This window comes from Tinamus guttatus, unplaced genomic scaffold (assembly GCF_059628265.1).
Source record: "Tinamus guttatus ecotype Peru unplaced genomic scaffold, ASM5962826v1 Tinamus_guttatus_pri_ptg000218l, whole genome shotgun sequence".
In the NCBI taxonomy this organism is placed as follows: Eukaryota; Metazoa; Chordata; class Aves; order Tinamiformes; family Tinamidae; genus Tinamus; species Tinamus guttatus.
In genome coordinates, this window is record NW_028288752.1 from 3,778,842 (window position 1) to 3,801,999 (window position 23,158).

The 23,158-nt window shown below is 51.4% G+C and overlaps 1 protein-coding gene across 2 annotated transcripts in view; it reads right to left on the reverse strand.

Moving 5' to 3' along the window:
• Window positions 1–13,817, reverse strand: part of LZTS3 (leucine zipper tumor suppressor family member 3) — a 36,140-nt gene extending 22,323 nt beyond the window's left edge. For both annotated transcript variants that reach the window (XM_088524977.1, XM_088524976.1), the window contains exon 1: window positions 13,742–13,817. The gene's annotated coding sequence lies outside the window, so the exon portion shown is untranslated. The remainder of the gene's footprint in view (window positions 1–13,741) is intronic.
• Between the last annotated feature and the right edge of the window lie 9,341 nt (window positions 13,818–23,158).

The window sequence follows — 23,158 nt, forward strand, 5'->3', positions numbered from 1 at the left end:
AAGAAGTCACTGCTGCATCCACATAAATGCAGCAAGAAACGTCCCTGCTCCGGTGGGGCGAGCAGGAACTGGCGGGAGCAGAGGGATGTGATCATCTCTGCTGCAGCTTCTGTGCGATGCCTCCAGGCTCTTTAGCAAGCTGGGCCTTTTCTCCTGAATATTTGCAGTCAAGGGAGGGTTTTCTAGCCATGCTGGGGACTGACTATAGCCCCTTTGATCACTGCGGGCCACAGAGAAAGTCAACATCCCTGAGGCATCCGCGTCTCTGACCTCTGCTCTATGGGCAGCAAAGGGAGAAGCCAATTCAGAGGGGCACTGGGAGACAGGGAATTGGAAGCAACAACAACAACAACAAAAAAAAAAAGGTCTTTGAAAGCTCAGAAAAGAGCCACAGGCAAAAATGACTCTGCTTTGAAAGTGTTTTTGCCTGGAGACCTGCTGGCTGCTGTTTCGCCCCGGCACAAGTGATGCTGGATGAGATTGAGGAACTGCTCTGCACCGAAACAATCGTCTCCCACCAGGTCTTCGGTCCCCCAGGGATGACCCAGCTCCGTTTTGCAGCACGAGTGTGACCGCGACATCCCCGGAGCCTCCTCGGGGGCCTGGGGAGGTGCTGCATGGAGCAGATGGCCAGAGCGGCTCTGCTGACGTCTGAGCGACAGGAGACGGGACAGACCTGGCTCTGAAGTGACCCCCCTCCAGCCTGGCAAGCGGAAAGGTAGATGGGGGCCTTTTCCTGGCCTCTCCAAAGCCAACACAGCAAAGAAAAGCCATTAACTCCTTTTGCTCCCTGGTTAATGATGAGCACCCAAAAATGGCCCCAAAAAGCCACATTTTCCGCATTCTGTTTATTTTCCGATTAAGTCATGGAGGGTTGAGGGTGAGGAAAAGAAAGAGGCTGTTGAGGGAAAAGCAGGGGATGGGCAAGAAAGGAAAAATTTCCATAGCTGCATAATAACAGTGCGTTGCATAAGGGCATCTTGCATCATCTGCGACTGGCATCTCCAGAGTAGTAATTACATCTGCACCGCGCATCTAAAGGAAATATTATCACATTAGCTTCCAAATCCTATAATTAGCCTTGAACCCGATATGTGCCAGGGGCTTGATCAATTCTTATGCATTGGCTATAGAGCTAGGCACAGATGTATGGATTCATTTTTTTTTTCCCCACAGCTAAAATATTTGGAGTTTAGTGAGACGGCTGGGTCCCCGTGGAAAGGGAAAGTCAGAGGTTTGGGAACGATGAAGGAGGAATGTAAACCTTGTGGATGGAAGGCTGAAATGCTCTGGGAACCTTGCAAGGGCTGACAGGGATCTGGTGGGAGGGCAGGAGAGGCAAAGCCAGGACCTGGTCCTCTGATATATCCTGCAAGTGTCCTTGGATTTCTACCCCTGGGCTGTGTGCCTCAGGGTCGCCTCATTTTTGCTGAATAGATGACCAGGTTTGCATGGGGGTGCCACTCTTAGAGCTTCCTCTAGCACATTTTTGTAACCTGGTCATGTTCCTGTACATCCCTTTGGGGCGCAGGAGGAACAGCATCAGCCAACACGGACACCAGTTCCTTACATCCCCGCCTCATGCACTGTTAATACCACATCAACCATGTGCTCCTTTCGCCAGGAACAGCTAATGTGGGAGATTCCTGACCTCAGCAAACTGGGATCTCACTGATGTGTTGCTGGAAATCAACAAACAAGTGAGCAGAGCTTGTTTCCACAGTCCTGCAGTCGGCAAAATCCTCTCCATACTGGACACATGGAGAAAGAGCCCGTCCCTCAAAACCACATTCTCCAGGTGCCGAAGACAGTGATCCCATTTGTCACCTGTGTCACCTACAATGCCATGAGGCTTTGCAATCATGTCCAAGGCTTTGGGATAGGGCTTCAGTCCCTTGCTATAGGGAGCAGGACCAGAGAGACAGCTACGAGTGAGCAGTGCCCATCTCTGCCTCCTCTTCCATGGGCAGCTCAACTGTTGGGATCTGTGCTTATATCCATCCTCATTTTTGTTTGCATTGGCTTTCCCTGAACTCATCCCTAAAGCACTAAGAGCCTCCCACGCCTCAGGAGGCCAGAGAAAAAGATGAGAGGGGAAAGGACTTGGAAAAGATGCTCTGATGCATGTTGGCCATCCCCTTGCTCTTTCTCCACCCCTGGAGCTTTGATTTAGCCTCACAATCTTTCGCATTTCCACAAGCCTTTCCCCCCTCCTGGTGCTACTCCTGGGCAATGCTGATGGTGGCAAGTCTTCTTCCAGGCTCACCTGGAGCTGAGAGGGACCTGGAGCTGACTGGAGTAGCTCTCTCAAGTCCCACCAGCAAAGGGACCGAGGGTTTTGGAAGATTAAAAAGGAAAGATTTCTTGTGATGTTAAAAAACAAAGTGAAACTCCTAATATTTTGCTAAAGAAAAATAAAACAGGGTGTTTTCTAAACTGAAGGTAGGCCATGTAGCAAGAAGGTAGAGCACTAAATTTGCATCACTTAATTGCTTGCATGCTGAAAACGCAGCATGAATTTTTCAGCAGGAGCATCCCGCTCTCTGTCTCCACCAAGGCCCATTTCGCTGTTAGGAAAAGGTTTGTTTTCTCCCTTCTATTCTGGGGAACCAGGGCTGGATATAAGCGAGGTGGGAAGAGGGAAACATCGCTCCAAGGAGGCAAGTGGCTTCATGGGCAGACCTGGGCACAAGGCAAGGCAAGAAGGTCCCCTCTAGCAGGAAGGTAGGGTGGTGGAAGGGGAGGTTGGTGGGCTGCATCCTTGGAAGAGCATCCTTGGGAAGAGGTCCACCAGCCCCTGACGAGCAGGTAAGGAGACAAAAGCTGTCCATGCATAAAAGCACCCATTAATGACCCCAAAAATGAGGGACAATGCTGTGGAACCCTCCTGTGGGTTCCTGGGGTCAGGTGGCTTGTGCTCCATGTGCTGCTGGATGTCTCTGGAGACCAGAGCAGCCCATGCAGCTCACCAAGGTCTGTCTACAGGTCTACCTAGGTACGTACACAGCTATAGTGAGCAGCCTGTCCCGGCAGGATGGGGCTTGAAGAAGCACCAGGCCCCAGGATCTGTGCTCGTGAACACAGCCACGCGATGCTGGGATGACAAAGAGCCCCTGATCCTTGCAGGAGTGAAAGGTCTGGAGAAGTTCTCCATGGCTCAATGAGTCATGAGGGCTTTTTAATTCGAGAGGAGTGCATTTAGCAAGATAAACCTCCTGGCTTACACACAGGCCTCCAGACAGAGGAGAAGCAGGTAGAGCTTTAACAAAAACACAGGTGCATCCTGGCAGGGCTCCTTTGCTCACGGCTTCTTCCAGCCTCCTTTTGGTCACCCTGACCCTCATCCCTGCTCCTACACACCCCCTAGCGCCAGTTGTCTTAAAATTGACTTATCACAGACCATAAATTCTGGATTGGGGCAAACTGCCTTGCTCAGTGCTGGTCCACCTGGACCGCATGTATCTCTGGAGGGTAGGGCTAGGTCATCAGCACACAGATTCTTGTGTTTCTAACTCAATCTGAGGAAAAAAAAATCTGCACTTTGGTCACCTGCCCCAGCAAGGGAGAGGTGCAGAGGATGTGCCTGCCAGGTCCCGCCACCGTATGGACATGTAACCCGCCGCTGTGGCAGGGATGGGAGAATGAAGGAAGGGTTGTCATTACACTGGTTGTTTTTCACCCACAGTGCTTTACGTCACAGAGGCATTTTCTCAGCAGGAAAATATTTTAAAAAGTAGTATGGGAAGCTCTAAACACGCTGAAAAACATTATAGGAGCCACTTCCTTCCCCTCCCTCCTCTCCTACAGAATAGCTTTTTGTTTCTTGTTTGTTTTCGTCTGTGCATTAGAAGGATTCGACGCTGCCGTGTGCTTGGGGTGGCTTCAAAGGCGGCATTGACTGCCCCTTGGAATGCGGCTCTTCTGGGAACGGGTGGGGGGAGAGGGAATTTTGTTGTGTCAAACACTGCAAGTCTTGGGCTGGGGAATGTGCCGGCTTCTCCTATCAGCACCCGTCTCCGCCTGGCTCTGCTGCTCTTTGATGAGTCCCATGTCCTCACCCAGCTCCTTCCTCGGATCAAAGGAGCCAGACACCCCCACACGTGCGTATCATCCTCTGCAGAGCTGCTCGGCGACAGCTTCTCCAGAAAACTCCTCTGCAGCACAAAAAATGGGGTATCCATCTCCCTGGCCAGATCTGGCCCTGCCTTGTTTGTGAGCTGCCAGGGGCTTCGTCCCTGCGTTAGAGCAAGCACATCACAAAATCACAGTGTGCCTCTTGTGTTGCAGAGATTTCCGGGCTGCATCCAGCTTTTTCTTGCAAGCTCGGAGCAGGATAAATAGTGCAAACTGGGATCTCCACTATTACCCATTTCTGCCTGGTTTATACCCATGTCAGCTGCCCAGAAAGGGGCAGAAATGGTTACGGAGGGTCCTGGGACCCTGTCTGCACGCTGGGTTGCAGAGGGGAATTGCATCTGCTGCAGCGAGATGCAATGCATGGACCAGCCTCTTTCCTATGGCTCCCACAAAGAAAGAGCAGCGTAGGTAGGAATTTAACCCTTTCTTCTTGGAGACCCACTTGGAGGAGGGTCTTGGATTCAGTTTATAGTGAGCTCCTTTTCCAAGAGCTGCCTCTACCAGCTCTGCCTCTCCGAGGTGCCGTGGTGGGGAGGATGGAGGACAAGGGCGAGGAGGCAGCATTTGCTTCGGTTTTGTAAAACCGCCAGCAGCAAATTCACTGAACTGCAGCAGAGTTGCCCAGAACTCTGGCATTTTACGATCTGGGTGATCGTAAAATTGCTGATGACAATGGAGAAAATGCAGAAACGCTCGATAATTTCTCTTCTGGCCATGGAGGATGCAGACTGATGGTCTCGTATTGCACAAGAGTGACGGAGTGCTTTACAGTCCATTAGTAACCTAGGAAGACACTAAATGACATGGCCTAGGGATAAACCTTTTTAAAGAGCCGGGCTTGAATAATTTGCTCCCCTGAGTCCCAGGGAAGCAGGGTGAGGAGCAGTGCGGCCTGCTGATCATCCTGCCTAAGAAATCCTGGGGTTTCTGTCTCTTCCCAGAAGACTGGTAAGGATGGCAATTGTATGGCAATATTCAAAGAAAAGGGGCAAAGCTGGAGTGATAAAATATAGACTGTCAGAAAATGATGCCTGATGTTCCTTGAGGAACAAAGCATGAAAGATTGCCAGGATAAGTAGGTGGCTCATGCGAAACAGCTCTTAATAGTGGATTCATCCACCTATGCCAGGTGGGCTGTATTAGATGACCCAGGTATCTTCACAAACATAAATGTCCTTATGCAAAATGCTTGCCTTGGCATAACATGGGTGTTCTGGTTAAAAATGGGTGTACTGATAATGCATGTGGTGGAATGTGGTGAAATGATGGATCCTGAACGGATCCCAAGGGGCTGGGACAGGAGGTGCTTCTAGCAGGGCTCCACCAAGGTCCACCCAGACTCATGTCCTGATCTGTGATGGGTACTGAGAGAGAAAAGGACTAGAAAAACTCAGCCATATCTCCCCTGCCACAAAGGTTTCTCAGGGGTTCCTTACACCCTAGGATGTGTTTGGATCCCCCAGATGGTTTGACACCGTTGGAGGGCACTCGCTCTCCGTGGCACTCACTGCTCCGCTTCTGAACCTCCTGGGACTTGGCCATCCGTGACCTCCATGGCAGTGAATTTTGCAAGGTAATTATGAAAAGCTACTCCGACCTGGTTGTCTTTAATTTGAGTGTTCTACAGCTGCATTTGGAGGAAGAAAGAACAGAGGCACATTGGCTCTTCACCTAAATGCTGTAAATAGACATTTTCTTCTGCTTTCAGCCCTGCAATAGCTATTCTCCAATTCTCCTAAGTTCTGATGCCTCTCACTATCCTTTATGACTTGCTGGGTGTTAAGTTACTGAATTGGGCTATGCCTCCCCCCTGTGCAAAACATAGGACAGCCCTAGGAATACCGGGTGTCCCTGGAGCATCCCACCCATCCCAGTGATCTCCTGCTGCCCAGGACTGCTGTCATTCCCTCCCACCCCGGTTTCACAGGGCAAGGTGGCCACTGGAGACCCCTTAGGAGGGAGAATCATCAGGATAGTTTATGCCAATTGCTGCAATCAGCTAATTAGCAAACAAGATCAATCGGAATGAAGTTACAGTGTCAACAGCTGCAATGCAAGCTGGTCATGCTGGAGTAAATCCACGCTGGGAGTGTTTGGGAGACCTATCTGGGAAGAAAATCTAAACACTGGGAGAACTGAGATTGTGAGAGTGAGAGGGAATGTGGTGGGCAGAAGTGAAGCTAAGAATAAAACAGAATGGGAAAAACAAAGAAAAGAAAGTGCTGAGAAGGCCAATGAGGAACCTCCTGAAAATTATTTGCAAATAGGAAGAAACCATCAGCAACAGGCTATTCCCAGCCATCTGCTGGGTCAGGACAAGCAGGAAGAAAGCAGAATTTCACCAGGGGAAATATCTGGGCTTGTTCATCCGAAACAACCCTCAAAGGAGGCACAAACTGGGAATAGGAAGATTTCTCCCCACTGTGGCAATGCCAGGCTTGAAGCGCAGGTTCAGAGGAGATTTTTGGGGAGTCTCTCCATTGGCATAGGTGTTGTGGGCATGAAGAGGTACAGCCTGAAGAGCCGGCCCCCGTGCAAGACCAGCACCAGCTCTGCAATCGCCACCCGTCCCTCGTCCAATGCAAAGTTGGTGAGCATCCAGCAAAGCCTTCCCGTGCCCAGGAATCCAGCCCAGAGCCAGGGGCCGGCGCAAAGCCTGCGGAGGCGCTGCCTAATCCCCCCTAAGCCCTCTGCGACGGATTGGAAGGGTTTGCGTCGGCCGCCCCCGAGATGAAGATCCTTGGAGGATAAGTGTCTGGAGGAAATGAAGGGATTCTCATTCCCTGGACAGGATGAAGGAAACGGGGGCCGTGGCCCCCACTGGGATATGCCAGGGGGATTTCATGTTATCTCTTTCACGCTCTTTTTTTGGAGGCAGGGGAGAAGGGCCAGCTTTAATCGTTTGCTGGAATTGCAGGCAGGGAGTTGCTGCCTGCAATGCTGCAGAGGGGGCAGATGCCCTCAGTTCATCACAGCAAACAAAGCTTTTGGGACTTGGCCCCCAAAATACGAGAGCAAAATCATGGCATGCATTTTAATCCTCCATAGCTGGGAATAGTGGCTTGGATTTGTGCTGGGGGACCTGGTGTAGCTGGCCCAGGTGTAGTCCTGCAAACCATTAACACGTTGCTATTCCTTATCCTTCCTTATCCAGCTGCCCAGAATGTGCGGCGCCTCCTGCCCCTCGGTGAGTGTTTGCAGTGCGGCTGAGGACTGGGTTTGGTTGTTTGCCCAGAGTTTTATTTATTTATTATTATTATTAAAGGCTAATTTAAGCTCTCAAGAGAGCGCGGAGCGAAGATGAAGCCCTGGGCTGTCGCTGGGGAATGTCGCTCGGCCGGGTTGGACGTGTCGTTCAGCCCCTGCTCACAAATGCAGTGAGTGCGCTAGGGCTCAGACTGACACCCGCAGGAGATTCCTTGCCCTCTCTGGGTGTCGAGCCTGGGAAAACCACACAGGAGGGAGGAAGAAGCCAGGGGCTGAAGGAGAGTGAGCTCCGAGGCAGTGCACTGGCTGGCTGAGAGCCAGCTCGGCAGCAGTGATTTATTATGGGCATTACAGGAGGAGCTGGAAACCTCGGAGAACATCAGGATCTCCCCGAGCCTGGCACAGGAGACATGGTTTATGGGGTGCATTCAGCTGGCTCCTAGTTACGGATATCTTTGTCTTTTCTGAGCCGTAGCTGCTTCCCTTTACGCCCCGTCTGCTCTGAGCCACCCCGAGGAGCCAGCTCGGCTGTCGAACGGGCAGCAGATGCTGTCTCTCTGCCTAGGTGAATCTGGGACTGTTCCCTTCAGTCTGTCCCACATTTCCTCCCAACTTATCCCTTTCTGGAGAACTCTGTGCCCCAACCCCTGCCCTGTTGCTTCCTGCATTTCCTCAGGATGGTGGTGCGGATGGTCCTCCCCACATCTCAGGAGGGATGTTTGGTCCTCCCTTCCCCAGCTTCTCTGCTTTAGTGACTCAAAGGAAGGGCCTCAGGCAGCGGCTGAACTGCATCTCCAGACTGTCAGCTGAGAGCTGGAAAATTTAGTCTGCACAATCTGAATGAATGCAGCCCTCCTCTCCGCAGCATGAAGACACAGCTGACCGCTCTCCCAGCTTTGGTCTTGTTGCCATACCTGGCCACTTTTCATTACCTGCATTCCTGACATTTGGAAGGAAATTGCCAAAGGGACCGGGAGCAAATGCTAGGGAAGTTGCTGGTTATGTTTTGGCTAGAAGAAGAGAGGTGTGGATGGACCACAAGTTCTGCAAGCAGCCAATTGCTGCATCATACCCTTCTACCCCCCAGCCCAAGCTCTGCTGGTAGCCACATCCAAGATGGACATGTGTAGGGAGTACGGAGTCTGACACTATCAACCATGGCAGATAGTGCACGTGGTGTGACTGTGTCATCCCATTCCCCCTGTGGGTCCCCCTAGGCTCTGAAACAGAAAGGGAGGTGGGTCATTATTCCAAGTGCTTCCGAAGGGCAGGGCTGGGGACATCATTAAGGCATGGTCCACGGGGAGTGGAAGGAGCTTGTACTAGATCAAGTCATATAATTAGAAACCAGGGACAAGGAGAAGAGCTCCTGTGTCTGAAAACTGGTCTATTTTTTTTTTCCCAGCTCCAGCAGCTGGGCTGATAGAAGCGACGACCTCTCTGTACGCATCTTCTCTCATGTACATCTGTGGAACGCGGCGAGCTCAGGGAGGAGGAGGAATGCAAGCAAACACCGGCAGCTGCTCCTGAACTGGAAAAACACAGGGATTCTCCACCGGCCGGAGACAGCCTTGCTCCCAGGATCAACGCTCTGGCCAGGCTGTCTTCTCTTACCCCCATGCCCACCCAAAGGGCTAAGCCAGTGTCACAGATGCTCAAAGGGTCCCAGGCAGATGATCAGGGATTTACCTCTCAAGGGTGACCAACCAAACCCAATTCATCTGCCCTCTCCCAGGCACCGACCCCAGTAGCACAGTGCAAAAGCCTTGTGCTCACTAACGATGCTGGAGGTAGGGGGTGGACTTCCATGGGAATGCCCGTTTCTTCCCTAATAACCCTGCAAAGTTTGCAGTGTGAGCACGCAGCAAGGCGCCAGAGGATCTAGCAATGAGCAAAGAGAGACACGACCTTGGAAATCTCCGGCCAGCCAGAAAGCACAGACCAGGCCAGGACAGCCCGAGGCAAGCGACGTTCCTGCTAGATAGATGGGTGATCGTGATCGTGATTGGAAAGGAAGGCCGAGGAGATGAAATGTGCCATGCTGCTTGGCCTGAGGGTTGGATGAAAGCCCTAGGTCATTTTATTTACAGGCCTGGGCAAAGGCATCTTGGAGAACCATCAAGCAATGCAAGGTCTGAGATAGGGTATCTTGCAATGTTGAGCCTCTCCGATAGGGAAGAGCCTCCTTCTAGGTATACAGGAGAGCCATAGGGATACAGGATAAAATCCAGCCTACTGCCCTGGCGTTGCTATCACCACTCCTGCAAAATCAAAAGCTGGGCACATCCTCCTTCCGAATTTCTCCCCGGCAGACAAGGGTCTGGCAGGCAGCCCTCCACTTACAGCCTGTGCTGCATGGAACCAATTTCCCCTATGATTCACTAGGTGGTGGACACACAGTCAGAAATTGCTTATCGCACATTTTTCCTGGCTCGGATGATTATTATTGTTGCTGGTGCTGTGCTTCCAGGGGAAAACATGTCTTTGGGCCACATACCGGCGGATTTGGTTAATTCGTCACCCGCAGACGCACATATATTTATTTAAAAGCATCTCTTGTTATGTTACTTGGCAACTTCTGAGCCTGCTTATTTCTCCAGCTGATAAATATTTGTGAGATTGTTTGTGTGAAGAGCAGCATGTGTTAATAATATGATCATCTTTCTTCTGAGCTTCCTGCAAGGAGAAGGGGCTCTATTACATCTGTGTAAACCTGGAGCATCTCCAAGCGGCAGAAGACATGTTGCTGTGATGTGCCTCTCTTGCTGGCTCGCCATCCAGATCTGAACTTCCGGAAAAAGGCAGGCTAGGGTCATTTATAAGTAGTAGTTCCTCAGCTGATGGAGACAGGTAGAACTTTGAAGACTGCTGTAGGTGGGATTTCCAGGTAGGAACATGTAGAAATGCTGCACATGGTCTATGTATGTGCCCTGCTGAGCCCTGGCTGATGGAATTGTGTTCACACAGGAAAACTGCCACTTTCACCCAAAGGAGAGCTTGGAATGTTTCCATCCCTTGTGATTGCCTCCAAACTCGATGCCTGAAGCAGCAACATCTGAAAGGAGACCTTATTGAAGTCAAAGTTGCAGCACTTGAGCACTGCAGCACACTTGCAAACATTTGATGATTCCAGTTGTTTTCCAGGAGGTAAACACCTGGAGATCCCATGGGAAAGGGTAAGATGCCAGCCAAGGTGCTAGTCATTGCCCTCGCTGCCCTGGGCGGACAGAACATCTGTTTTGGTCTTCCAGGACCCATCTGCTCTGTTGAATCCCTGCTCCATTTCATAGCCCTTGACTCCAAGTCCCAACAGCACCAAGAGAGGAGGAGCGGGGAAGGGAGAGACCTGGGCATGGTCTCCTCTTGGAGCAACTCCAGAAAGAATCAGGAAGAAACCTGGGCTGTGTCCTCCTGGCCCAGGAGTGGGGTTTGGGTAGCAAGATAAAATCATCAGGATCAGCACATGCATTTGGAAAGCAGTTTGTACAGAGCTTGTGTCCTCTCCATGCATGAGACGTGCAGGGGAGTTGGGACCTGATTTCACATCTTGGTCACCTGGGACAAGACAGGAGCCTGGTGACTCCTGCAGCTCCCCCATCAGCTTTGGGTTTGGGGCGACATTCATCTTCCCCTTGGCTTCACCTTGATGAATAGTCCTAAGTCACTTCCCTCTTTCCTGAGGGATGTGCTAATGCTTGTATTTTCTTTACTTGTTATTTAAGGAGCTACGAGGACCTTCTTCGCCCCAGGGAAGTTGGCCCTCCTGGCCTGGCTGCGCTCTTGGTCCCTTGCTGCCCCACAGCTGTGCTTATGGACATGTGCATGAGCCTCTTGGACCTCCACAGATTGCAAAATCCCCACATTCTTTCCCCAACAAGACTCTCAGAGTGGGCGCAATGCAACCAAAGGAAGAATGCCCCACATAAAAGCAGAGTGCAAGGGAAGCATCCGTGGACCTGAACTCCAGAGAGGACCGCTCAGAAGAACCCATCATTGGCTCCCAGACCTCCCTTCCCAAACCCACCTCCATTCCCAGGTCTTGGAGCAGCCTTGGAGACCCTGTGACGGCCCAGCAGAAACCTCCTCTTTTCACCCTTGGCTGGACTTCTTTGACAGCCCAGGGCATGGAGGGGCTCTCATTGGTGCATCCCCATTTCACGTGGAAGCCACTTTTAAGCCTTGTCACAGCTCCTACAGCACCCTCTCAGCTCTCAAACCTCCCCATTGGGACCTGACTCTGCTCAGAAAGTTTTTGCAGCCCCATTTTTTTTCCAGATCCCCCCTCCCTAATGAGTTGTAATGCAGAGGGAGCCTCCAATTTGGGGAGAAAATATGATTTTCCTGGGAGATTTGAGAACTGCTCTCTGTGGCAGGCAGGAGAGGGTCTCCCCTTTTCTGGATACAGGGTTTTGGGCACCTTTCTGCTCTTCTGCCTTCACCCCTAGCCCTTCCTGTGCATTTGGGGGATCCCAGCCTGGTGCCTCCGGCAGCATCCGCGCATTGGGTTCCCTATGGCTCCGTGTGCTGCTCCTGCGTTTCTGTGCCGGCTTTTGAGCCAGCCACCTCCCGGGCTTTGCAGGGAAGCATTCCCCGCTGCCGGCCGGACTCGCATGGCAGCGTCGCTGCTATATATAGCCAGGGCCGTGCGCGGGCAGCGCCAGTCGCGCGGCTCCGCGCAGGGAGCGGACGGGGGAGCTGAGACCCCAGCGCTGCTCGCAATGCCAGCACCTCCCTCCGGTGCCATCCACATCCCCGGGGATGCGCCCGAGGGCGGCGAGGCCAGAGCGCGGGAGAGCCTCGGGAGATGCCAGAGGCTCCCCCAGTGGCATCCCCGCCGGCGCTTGCTTGCTGCTAGCTGGAGCCTTTGTCACGGCCCCCTTTGCTCCTTGCTCATCCCCCAGGCCTTGCCCCTCTTTCCCCAGCTCCCTGCAGGCAGGGAAGGGGCAGGGGATGCTCGGGAGGCTTTGGAGCATCCCCTGCCCCTCTCCAGCTGCAGGAGCAGAGAGACCAGCCGGTCGTGGGGGCAGCATCCTGTGCCCTGCAGCCACAGGTCCCCCTGTGCCCCAGCAGACCGGGTGGCCAAGGGGCTCCTGTCCTTGCCCTCCACCCATGGGGCTCTGCTGCACTGCAGCAGCACCAGCCTCCAGCCCCACTCACTCCCAGGGGGACCCGGCAGGGCTGGGGGGTGACAGGGATGCTCTGCTCCATCCCTGCTCCCCAGCTGCTCCAAGCCGGCCCCAGGGCCAGCAGGCAAGTTGCTGCTCTCCCAGCTTGCCTCTGGGCACGGATGCCCGGCTGGATCAGTGTCTTGCATGTATGCAGGCTGCATGGATGTGTGTTGCATGCAAGGGCTGCACGGGGGTGGGTTGCATGCATGCAGGCTGCATGCTCACGGGTTGCATGCGCACAGGCTGCATGCACACCAGGTTACATGCATGTAGGTTGCATGCACATGCAATGCACATGCAGGTTGCACGCATGAGGGTTACACATGCACAGCTTGCACGCATGAGGGTTGCATGGGCATTGGGCTGCATGCACACAGGCTGCGTGCACGCGCGCCGCAAGCACACAGGCCCTTCTCTGGGGCTGCATCAGCAGCAGCAGCCGCGAGATGGCCGTGGGCAAGGGGGCATCGAGCTGTGCCCCCTCCTTGCCCGGCCTGGGAGCCTCTTGGTGCCACCGTGGGCGACGTCCCGAGCAGGGACCGCGACGTTCGTGTCCCCCCCGCCGCCTCGTCCCTCCCTCCCGCTGCTGCTGCGCGAGGGCCACCCAGCGCCGAGGCAGATGACATAATTCCCAGCAACTGCACGTTAATCACCCGCTGCCAGCAGCCTCGTTCACAGGCTCCAACCCGCCCCCCCACCGCTCCCCTCCGTGACATCACCACAAGGAAATAAATAAAATAAAATAAAATAACAGGAATGGGAGCAAGGGAAATGGAGGAAATAACCTGATCTTCATGGGCAAGTGGGTCTGCCCCCCTCCTCCCGCTCTATTTTTGGGTGCTGTCATTTCCGCACGCTCCTGCGGGGCCAAACCGGGGCGGCTGCTACTTTCAGTGCAATCGAGTGACTTCCCCTCTCCATCACGCCAGGGATCGGCGCTACGAGCCCATCCCCTTCCCCTCCGCCTGCTGAAATATCCCCCAACCCACCCAAATCAAGATACCGGGATGGTGGTTTGGAAGAGCAAAGCTCCAGCGCCGGGTACCCCCCTTCACGCGTCCTACTCCCCATTCCCGTATCCTCCAGTTTCCCAGCACGGTCCCATCACGACCCTTCCCCCGCCTTGCCCCGTGTCCTCCCTGGACCCACATTGGAGAGGGGCACAGAAGAGGGGACACCACCCCACACCCTCCAACCAGCGTGTCCCCCACCTTGTCCCCAAGCCTTACTCTTGGCAGGGATGCTTGGAGCGCTCTCCGCTTCCAGCCTCCGGCTCCGTGGTCCCCGCGCGGGCAGCGATGGAGCGCAGGGCATCCGCGGCATGGGCCAAGGCTGGGAGTCAAGCGGCGCTGGCCACACACCCGGGCGGCCGCCGCTCGCCCGATCCTCCCCGTCGGAGGGGTCTCATCGCATTTTGTCATGTGTCACCAACACACGCACACACGGAGCCACCCGGAGCCACGTTCCCCCCCTTCTTGCGGCAAAACGGCGGCCGGCCCCGACCCCACCCCCTGTCAAAGCGGCAGCCTAACAGCGAGGCAGGGAAGGATGGAGGGAGGATCGGCTTCGCCGTCCCTTTAACTCTTCCCTCGCCACCCCCGGGGCCAGTCGTGGCCATCGGTGGGGCTGGCGGGATGCGGAAGCCCTCGTCTACCTGCCAGTCTTTGCCCTTCGCAAGACCATTGAGAAGCAGCTTGGCCCTTGGTTTATCCCCATCTTTGGGGCTTTAGAGACCTTCTGTGGGGTGGCAGAAGCCTAAGGTCCATCAAGGGGACCGGGAAGGGGAAATGTCCCCGTGACACGCTGCAGCGAGTGCTCAAGGTCTGGGAGTGCAGAAATGGCCCCATCAAAGTGCCCTGGAGAAGAGCTCAACCCCAGTGCCCTCCTCCGTCGTTCCCTTTGCTCGCCCGACCATGTTGGCCACCTCTTTTCTAGAACATGAAGGAACCTTCATTTCACCACCACCATTTTTTTTTTGCATATTTTGCTCTCCAAAACCCTTGAAAATGGATTTTTGAGTGGGAATGCTCGGACAGCTTGAACAGCTGACCCCGCCCCAAGCTTCACCCCACAGCTGGGATTGCTGCAGCATAACTACGGTTGGATTTGATGATCGTGAAGGTCTTTTCCAACCATAATGATTCTATGATTCCATCCTATGAGGCACGCTGGCACGTTCTTCCATCGTCCTCTTGCATGGATATGCATGGATATGCTCGGGAGCAGGCATCTGCTGAGGATGGGAGATTCCCACCAAAAATGAAGATGTGCTTGGGACCTAGCAGGACCTTTCCCTACTTGGGCAACTCAGCCTCTTACTCACAAGCTGTCTGGTGTCCACCAAGCAGGAAGGTTCCTGCCTCTTTCAGCTGGGTAAAGGGTGGACTCAGATTTGTCCAAAGAATAAGGATGTTGCCAGGTCACTTGCGGGGCTTCTGCTGTGGCCTGGACCTCCTCCTTGGGCTTCCTTAGGTTTGCAAGGTGATGCAGGCTTCAAGCCTTGCAGGACAGCTTGAGGCCAACCTCTCCTGTGGTCTTCGAGGCATCACGGACTGAAAGAAAGAGCATGGCCATGCCTGTTGTGGATGGTGAGGCACAGTGTGAGGGCAAGGAGGTAATGCTAGGCAGACCTGAGCTGTTCAGACTCTCTGTTGCATGCCAAGGTGATGGTCTCCCCTTTTCCTGCCTCCCTGATCTCAACTCATGCTCCTCAGATTTTGCTCCTCAGCCTTCTCTGGCTTCTTAGGTCACGCTCTCTGAGGACAGCGTTTCAACCAGGGCATATGTGAAGGTTTTAGCATGCCCTGCACCCATGGCTCGATGCACAGGAGGGCAGAGGTGCTGGTGTTTTGGACGGTTGGTGAAGCACGGCATCTGCCCGGGAGGAGAAGGAGGGATGTGTGAGTACACGTGAGTGCAGCGCTCCCCACGCGGCTCACAGGCTCCAGACAAACCTCTCTCAGATCGTCACCTGGCAGCACGCCTCCACGATGAAACACCAACACTGGGAGCTGCATCCATGGGAAGACGGGCTCCGGCGCACGTCTCAAACGCTCCTAGGGCACCTATGTGCACTGGGACATCCCACAGAGACAAAACCTCTGGAGAGTGAAGGGGGTTCCTGTACACCCAGCCATAGTGGGACACAGCTAGATGTGTCTCAGATTAAAGTGACATCCCTGCAATGCTCCAAGAACGTGTCACCTCCTTGGACTCAGTCCATCTAACCTGGTGGATTCCCATCCGTGGACACTGGGCAAAGTGAAAATAGGGCCATATTTCCCACTAATACTCTCCAGCAGCTTTCAGTTCAGGCATTTGCTGAGTCTCCCAAGCAGAGCAAGGGAATTACATGAGTGCAGAGTAGCAGCATTTCCCAAGTTCTCTTCTTAACTGACACCAGCGACACACATGGCCTGGATCTTGTTCCAAGGAATCACATAGAGAGCTCCTCCCGTGATGGTGTATGTGATCCACATGCCCCTTTATGGCCCCAGCACTCTTCCCAATCCACAGAAAAGGGGAACAGGCCAGGAGAGACACCGAGGTGTGCATGGTCTTGCTGATTGGCAATGTGCCCTGTTTTCTCTCCCATCTCCAGATCTTCTGCTATTCAAAGGACTTTTTGTTTTTGCAGGGTCCAGACCTCAGCTGGGGCTGAAAGTCATTCAAATGCTATGTGTTTCCATTGAATCCTGAGGAAATTTTCAGCCAATCTCATGGCATATTATTACCTCCTTCAGCACCATCTGAAGTGTGGAGCTTATGGGACTTGTGATTTGGGTGCACACAGCACTGCCCTCCTCTTCCATTTCCACTGCTGAATTGCTTTATGAGGGTTATTCTGGGTTAGCATGAGGGCATCAGGTTTTGTGCTCTGCTTTTCTACACTGCTGTTGGTCTCTTTCCAAGATGTGCTTGCAAAGAGAGCCACGTGATGAGGCAGACCAGAACCAGAACATTCTGTCCAGAGGACACAGCTCTCCATTTGCTGGTTGTCTTTGCTGCAGCCTCACGAACATCTTTAGTGGACTTTGTTTTCCTCTGTTTGCTGAATGTTTTCTGCATCTCGATGTAGTTATCATGCTCCATCCGTCAGATTGTAGCAAGTCCCAGGGAGAAGGTGCCAACTTTAACATATGCCTGAGCAGTTCTTTTCAGACATATACAAACTGGAACAATGCCTCACTGAGAATCTGCTTGTTGATGCAATTTGCCAACTGTGGTTTCAGATCTGCTCTTTTCAGCAAGTACCAGCTATTTGTAGACGGTGCAAAATCTTGCATGGCCAGGGGCTGATGGGCTCTCTGGAAGCGTCTCTGTCCAGACGTGGAGGAGCTAGCAGGGAAGACAATCTGGGATTTGGTGAAGATCATCATGCATTTTTCAGATAATGCTCAGATCAAATACTTTTCATCCAAGAAGCTCAATCTCCCTTAATAATGCCTCTCTGTGCTTTAAGGAGTGATGAGCGCTGGAAAGTCACTCTGTGCTTTCTCTACCACACAGACCACCAAGCAAGGTGGATTTGGGATTGTGGAACACCACAGGAGAGAACCCAAACATACTTTTTTCCCAAGCTTACCTAATGTGCAATGAAGACCCGTGGGCCTGACAAAGCAGAGGTGGGAGCAGACGCTGCCTCAACACCATTTATTAGGGTGCTGCTCTCCCGTTGCTTGCACACCCACGTGTCTGTTGTTAGCTTGCAAACTCCTTGAGACAAGGGTCACGTCTTGTTCTCTGCTCATGAACCACCCTCGCAACTGGTAGCGTTGGATGTGGAAATGTCGACAAGTTGGCCCAAGAAAAGGAGGGTCAATGCTTGAACTGTGTGTTCTCCACGAAGAGCTGCCAAAGGCATATGTGTTTAACGCAGCAAATCATCAAGAGACCATTGTTCATAGCAACCTGAGTGGAAATATTTTTGTGTGTATGAATGTGTGTGTGTGTGTGTGTGTGTGTACTGGCATCTAATTTGGCAGTGGTTACTCAGCACAAGTGGGCGATCTGTCCCTTCTTCTCAGCTGGAATCTCCTCCTCCTCACAGGGACCCAGAAGAGGAATGAAACTAAAGCAGATGGCTTGGGGGTGCTCAGAAACACGGATGCCAAGGGCTGTCTCATCACCAGCTAGAGCACCATGGCTCACGGAACTTGCTCAAGACCAAAGAGGTCTCTCCAAGCAAGAGGAGATACAGAAGTTGCCATCAACTCTTGGGAGATATAGATGGTTTCAGCTTTCGATTGGATTTTGAGAAAGAGCAGAAGCAGAGATCTTTGGGATGTTGTATGAAGCAGAGGGTTCTTCTACAAATGTTTATCCCAAAATCCAAGAGAATTTGAACCTCTGATGCTGAAAGGACACAAAGAGAAGCAATGCTGGGCAGCTTCACTGAGAAAGTGATGCTGTGTATGAGAACACAAAGGTGTAAATGCAGATAACTGACCATGAGAAGCATATTCCAGGTATCTCCTGCAAGGCCTCAAGTGCAGTACAAGAGCTGCCAAAGTCTTTTAGCACCATTGGCAGAGAGACTTCAAGACTCCCATTGAAAACTTCGATGCTCTTCTCCCCACAGCAGTGAATGGAGAGATTTGTTCTAACTTCCATCCCCTTCACAGCTCCAGGCATTTAGTTTTCTCAGATGCAACATGATGCTGCTAGAATCAGCTGAAATGAGATGAATCTGGCTCCTACACACCTTGGAAGCTCAAGCAGGGCTGCTTCCCACACAGTGTCTTTCACCCAAATTGAACAGCTCTCAGCTGAGCTCTGCCATCCATCACACCAACCTGCAGGCACAGTTTGACTTTGGCAGCTCTTTACTCCTTTCATGTTTATCTGGGAAACAGTGGGGACCTTTTTGTGTGTGTGTGTGTGTGTGTGAATGTGTTGCAAGGGGCACATAACCTAGGATGCTACGGGGTTATCCTTGAACATAGTTCCTACTGAATCCAGTGGGAGGCTTGCAATTGTTAAAGACAGTGAAGACCTGGCTATCAAAGGCTGTTTTCAAACTGCCTACGATAGTGTTCAATATTCAAGAGGGCACGGATGAATGTAGACTCCCTGCTACCAAGGGCTGTAGATGCTGTCACTCCACAAGGAGGTAGCTCTGAGATATTTTGTTTCTGCAATGTTTGGTGTAAATACAGCCTGCAGACCTTGATACAGCATCAAGGAAAATGACAGAAGAGCTTACAGAGATTTCACCAGCACGGGATTCAGCTGATGCATCAAGACACCAAACTTCACATGTCTGAATTCATTCACTTTTTGTCAATGGTGTCTGGGTGTGATTCAGCTGACCGTATCTTGGTGTCTACCTCAGCACTAGATGAGTATCTCTGCAAGTTGCATTTACTGTTTATTTAGAGCCTCTGCACATGTCAAATAGCATTTTAGATATCCCAGAGTGTTTGAGACATCTGCACAAGAAATGGAGTCTATTAAGACCTTGCTCTTGTGCAGTAAGGTTTGCTATCACTGAGCATTTTTCCAGTGGAAAATAACTATTATCAGAAAGATTTTCCTCTTGGCCCCCAAATGCTAGTGTTCACCCTCCAGTGGTGGTTGTCTATTTTTTACCAAACCACCTTAGAGGATTTTCTCTCCCTGAGTTCCTGGTTCTACCAGCTATAAGAGTGAGATATGGAACCGCCAGGTAAGAGACAGCACTGGCTTCCTCCTTCTCCTCTGTCAGTTATGTAAGATAATTAAACCTAAATTTCTCTGGATGAAAGAGAGAAGACCCCAGTTCAGAAGAGTATTTGGGCAGGGGCTTAGTTCATATCCAGCAAAGGTGAAGTGAGACCCTACTGAAACTGCTAGGAGGCTAGCCACTAGAAATAGTGTTATCTTCACTGTGGAATGGCTTGGTGAAGGTCTTTTCTCCTATAGAGGAGACTAAATACAATCTGTTTTCCCCCACAAATAATCTGCCAGCTCATATGAGTTGGCCTCAGTGTTGGCAAGCCTCAGATTCACATGTTTACATCCTGCTATTTGAGGAGCAAAACCGAGAGGTTTTGGCCGTCTCAGCAATCCGTGCTGGACACACCTTGACTCTTCATGCCCACATTCACACTTGCTTCAGGTGCCTCTTGGCCAGCTTTTTTACTGAACCTGCTGCAGAGGCCTGAGGTGTAGACTAATTTTAGCAGCTCTCCCCTTCCCACACCACCAGGTCTTCAGATGGAAAATGACAGTTCTCTGGCGCTGCACTGCCTAGACTTCAGCACCGAATTTGCTAGCTTGAGATTCAGTCAGCTCAGCAAGGCTGAAATCCCTTGCTCTTTGCCACACAGACAGGCTATTTTTTATTTTTATTTTTATTTTAGAACTCATTGTTCTTTGCTTTTTTAGCTATACATCTTTTCAGATCCCTGGTCAGGCAAGGTAGCCTCGGCCAGCCGCTCCTCCAGCCCTTGCTGCCCGTTTGCCAGAGAGCAGCCTCAGGGAATGACCTTCGACTCAAATTGTATTAAGAAAGGTCCGCGTTGAACAAGGCTGCTCTCAGAGCCAGAGTTTACAGGCGTCCTAGGCAACCGCCTTGTTTTTTTTCCAGTCCTCCCAGGAAAAACACAGTCCCTCAGAAATCAATAACAGAGTCTTCTTAAAGTCACCAGGACTTTGGCTTGACATAATGCTCTCCCTTCAGTGATTTTTTACTTTGCTGAAAACACATAATGGTCCCTAAATGGGAGTCCTGGACTCAAACAGCCTCAAGAGGGTCAGCCCTGACTGCCCTGCTGCAAGGGGATGGGTTATTTCCCTCTCACGGATCACGTCTGTGCCTCCATCTGTCTGGTCACCAGCGTGCTCAGCTCCACCCTGGAAATAAAATCCACCCCCCTCTACAGCAAAGCCTGGCAAAGGGAGACAAAGCAGGTTTTGACTGAGAATGCCTCTGCTCTTCTGACTGGAAACACCAGCCTGAGGCTCAGCTGGAGGAGGGAGGGCCCGTGCCTCTTTCTTGCATTGGACTGAGCCCAGAAACTCTTTTCAGCTCCAGATATTCTACCTCATTCTCTTTTAGCCTGGGATTACTCTCCTGATTGCATCACCTAGCTCTTCTAAAGGCTCCTTTCTTGACAAGCATTCCCCTAACAGACACCCCCAAACTACACTCCTTCCTCCCTCTATCTTCTCCCTCCCCAAAACACCCAGAAAAAAAAGCAACCACAGCTCTGTTTTCACAATGGTTCCTCTCCCAGCCCAACTTGCTGGGGACAGTCCCTCACTTCCCCTGAAGTTGGATGAACGGACCCTTCTGAGAGACCTTGCTCCCCATACCCCACCTCAATCCCGCATCCCTCCTGAAGGAAAGCCCTGGGACATGGCAACTTTTTCACCACTGAGGGAAAACAGACCAAAGAGTTCCTGTTGGGAGTTCCTGCACCTCCTCCCAGCTCATCTCACTGCTGAGAAATACAAGACCCTCCACGGAGCCCTTCTGATGTTGCATTGCCAAATAGTTGAAGATACCAGTCTGCTACATGTCAACGAAAACTTCCAATCATGGAGTCATCCTTGTATGTTCCTCCGTGGACAGGAGCTGAGTTTTGAGTCTGTTTTAATGAAGGAGATGCCTAATTCTCATTAAAATGTTTACTAAATTGTGTAGCTTGGCAGATACCAAACACATCTTCAGAGCATCCAGGAGCGAAGTGACACACACGAAACAAAGCAGGCAGGCTGCACTTATGTGGTGGAAGGAATCCCCTGGGGAGGTGGGCACATTGAAAGAGACTTTGGGATGACGGAGAGCACAGCATCGAGCAGGAGCTCCTCATAAAACATCGTGGCCAAGAGGGTGAGTGTGTGAGAGATGCCCAGTGGGAGCCTCATGTCCCACCAAGGATCGATCCTGCATCCTGCTCAGGGGCCCCACAGCTCAGAGGGAAAAGAGGGAAATGGAAGGAAGTTCAGGCAAGTGCCATCTTTACAGTGGCCTGGGAAACCTGAATCATGACCAGAGGTGTAAGGATCTCAGCCTGGTTCATGCAGGAAGAGCCTCGGAAGAGAGTAAGTCACAGAATGATACCACTTTACACTGTGAAGAATTTTTTGAGATTCACTCTTAAGTGCAGCTGATAAAAGGCACAGCGAAATGCAATGATGGGAAGATTAGGCTGCCTGAATTCCCAAGTTCACCCATTTTTCAACAGCAAGGGTGTTTTACCAGCTGGACAACTTACAATTGGATTCTCTCCCAGTCTTTAAACTGAGCCCATCTGTGTTTTTAAGTAGCAAATTTAACCCCAGAAATTATGATCTGGAAAAATTAGATTGTTCTGCAAAAGTTCAGCATAGATTCAAATAATGACCCTTTTAAGAAAATAATGAACCTACGCATCTTTCAGTAACAAACTCCAGGATATTTTATAATATGTTTGCACTATGCTTAGCAGAATGTAGCAACAGCTGAAGGTCATAGGTACTGTATAAATAGCAGTAAGATTTTATTGTGACATGTCCATCCGGAGCCATTGCTCTTGGGTATGCCATCTGGGAAACAGGGGAACAGGATCCTGCATGTTCCCACTGCTTTAATAAAGAAAAAGAGATCCTTGTCATTCCAAGGAACGTAAGACAATAGCATATGCTCAGGGTAGCAATGAGGTTTTAACTTTGCCCTGGTTTCTACCAGTTCTCAAGAAAAAAGCAGACATGTGATGGTCACCTTTGGAATGTAAAATAGTCTTCTATGGGGATTTAATACGTCCAAGCAGAGAAAAAGAATAATTTTCTTTCACCCACAAAAGGTCTGTGGACAATGATAGACTGTTTATTTAGTAGTTAGCATTTCTGCAGAAAAAACACATAATGTTGGGTGTTCTCCAGCACTGCTTTAAGAGGCAGTAGAAGTTTTGGTTGCGAATGGTATGCAACTGTGGTTCAGTCCTAATTCTGTACTAGGCATTCTGGAAAGGACTCAGATCACCTACACTGTCTTAGGACACTTATCCTGGTGGGCTCCCTGTGTCACAAGGAAACATTTCCATGCAGAATCCAAGTGAGCATCTCGCTCCACAAAGAGGCCACCTATTTCCCATTGGGTGGAGAGGGGCTTATGGCGGCTCTGCTCCTCATGTATATGCTCAGTGTCCCCATTGACAGAAGTGACCGTGGCCTTCTGATGTCCTTTAGCATGTGTTGGACATGACACCATGCCCAACAACATGGTGTCCGAGACCTTTTCTGGAAAGGGCAAGGACCCTATTTAATACAAAATCTCCAGGCCATCCATCAGCTTCCTGATCCTTTCCACCCCTTTGTCTTCCTCATGTATTCAGGTGATGAAGTCTCCAGGACTCCAGAGTGTTTCATGTTTCATCCTTCTGCTATGCAGGAACTATGGCTTAGTGTTGCAGGTTGCCTGCAAAAACTGGTAGCAACTGCTCCACCAACAAACTATGGATGTCCTGAAAGAAGAGGAACATAGGGAGCCACCAAGGAGGAAATACAGAGAAATCATTAGGAAAAAAAAAAAAAAAAAGGAGATGCAACAGAGAATACAAGTTAATTGGGAGCTTCAGCAGTGCAGGTAGTGCTAGGTATGCTCCAGTTTAGCCTTGCTTCTCCCACTTTGATACAAGCCTGATGGGTTCATTTGTGCTTTGTCCCTAGGATTATTTTTA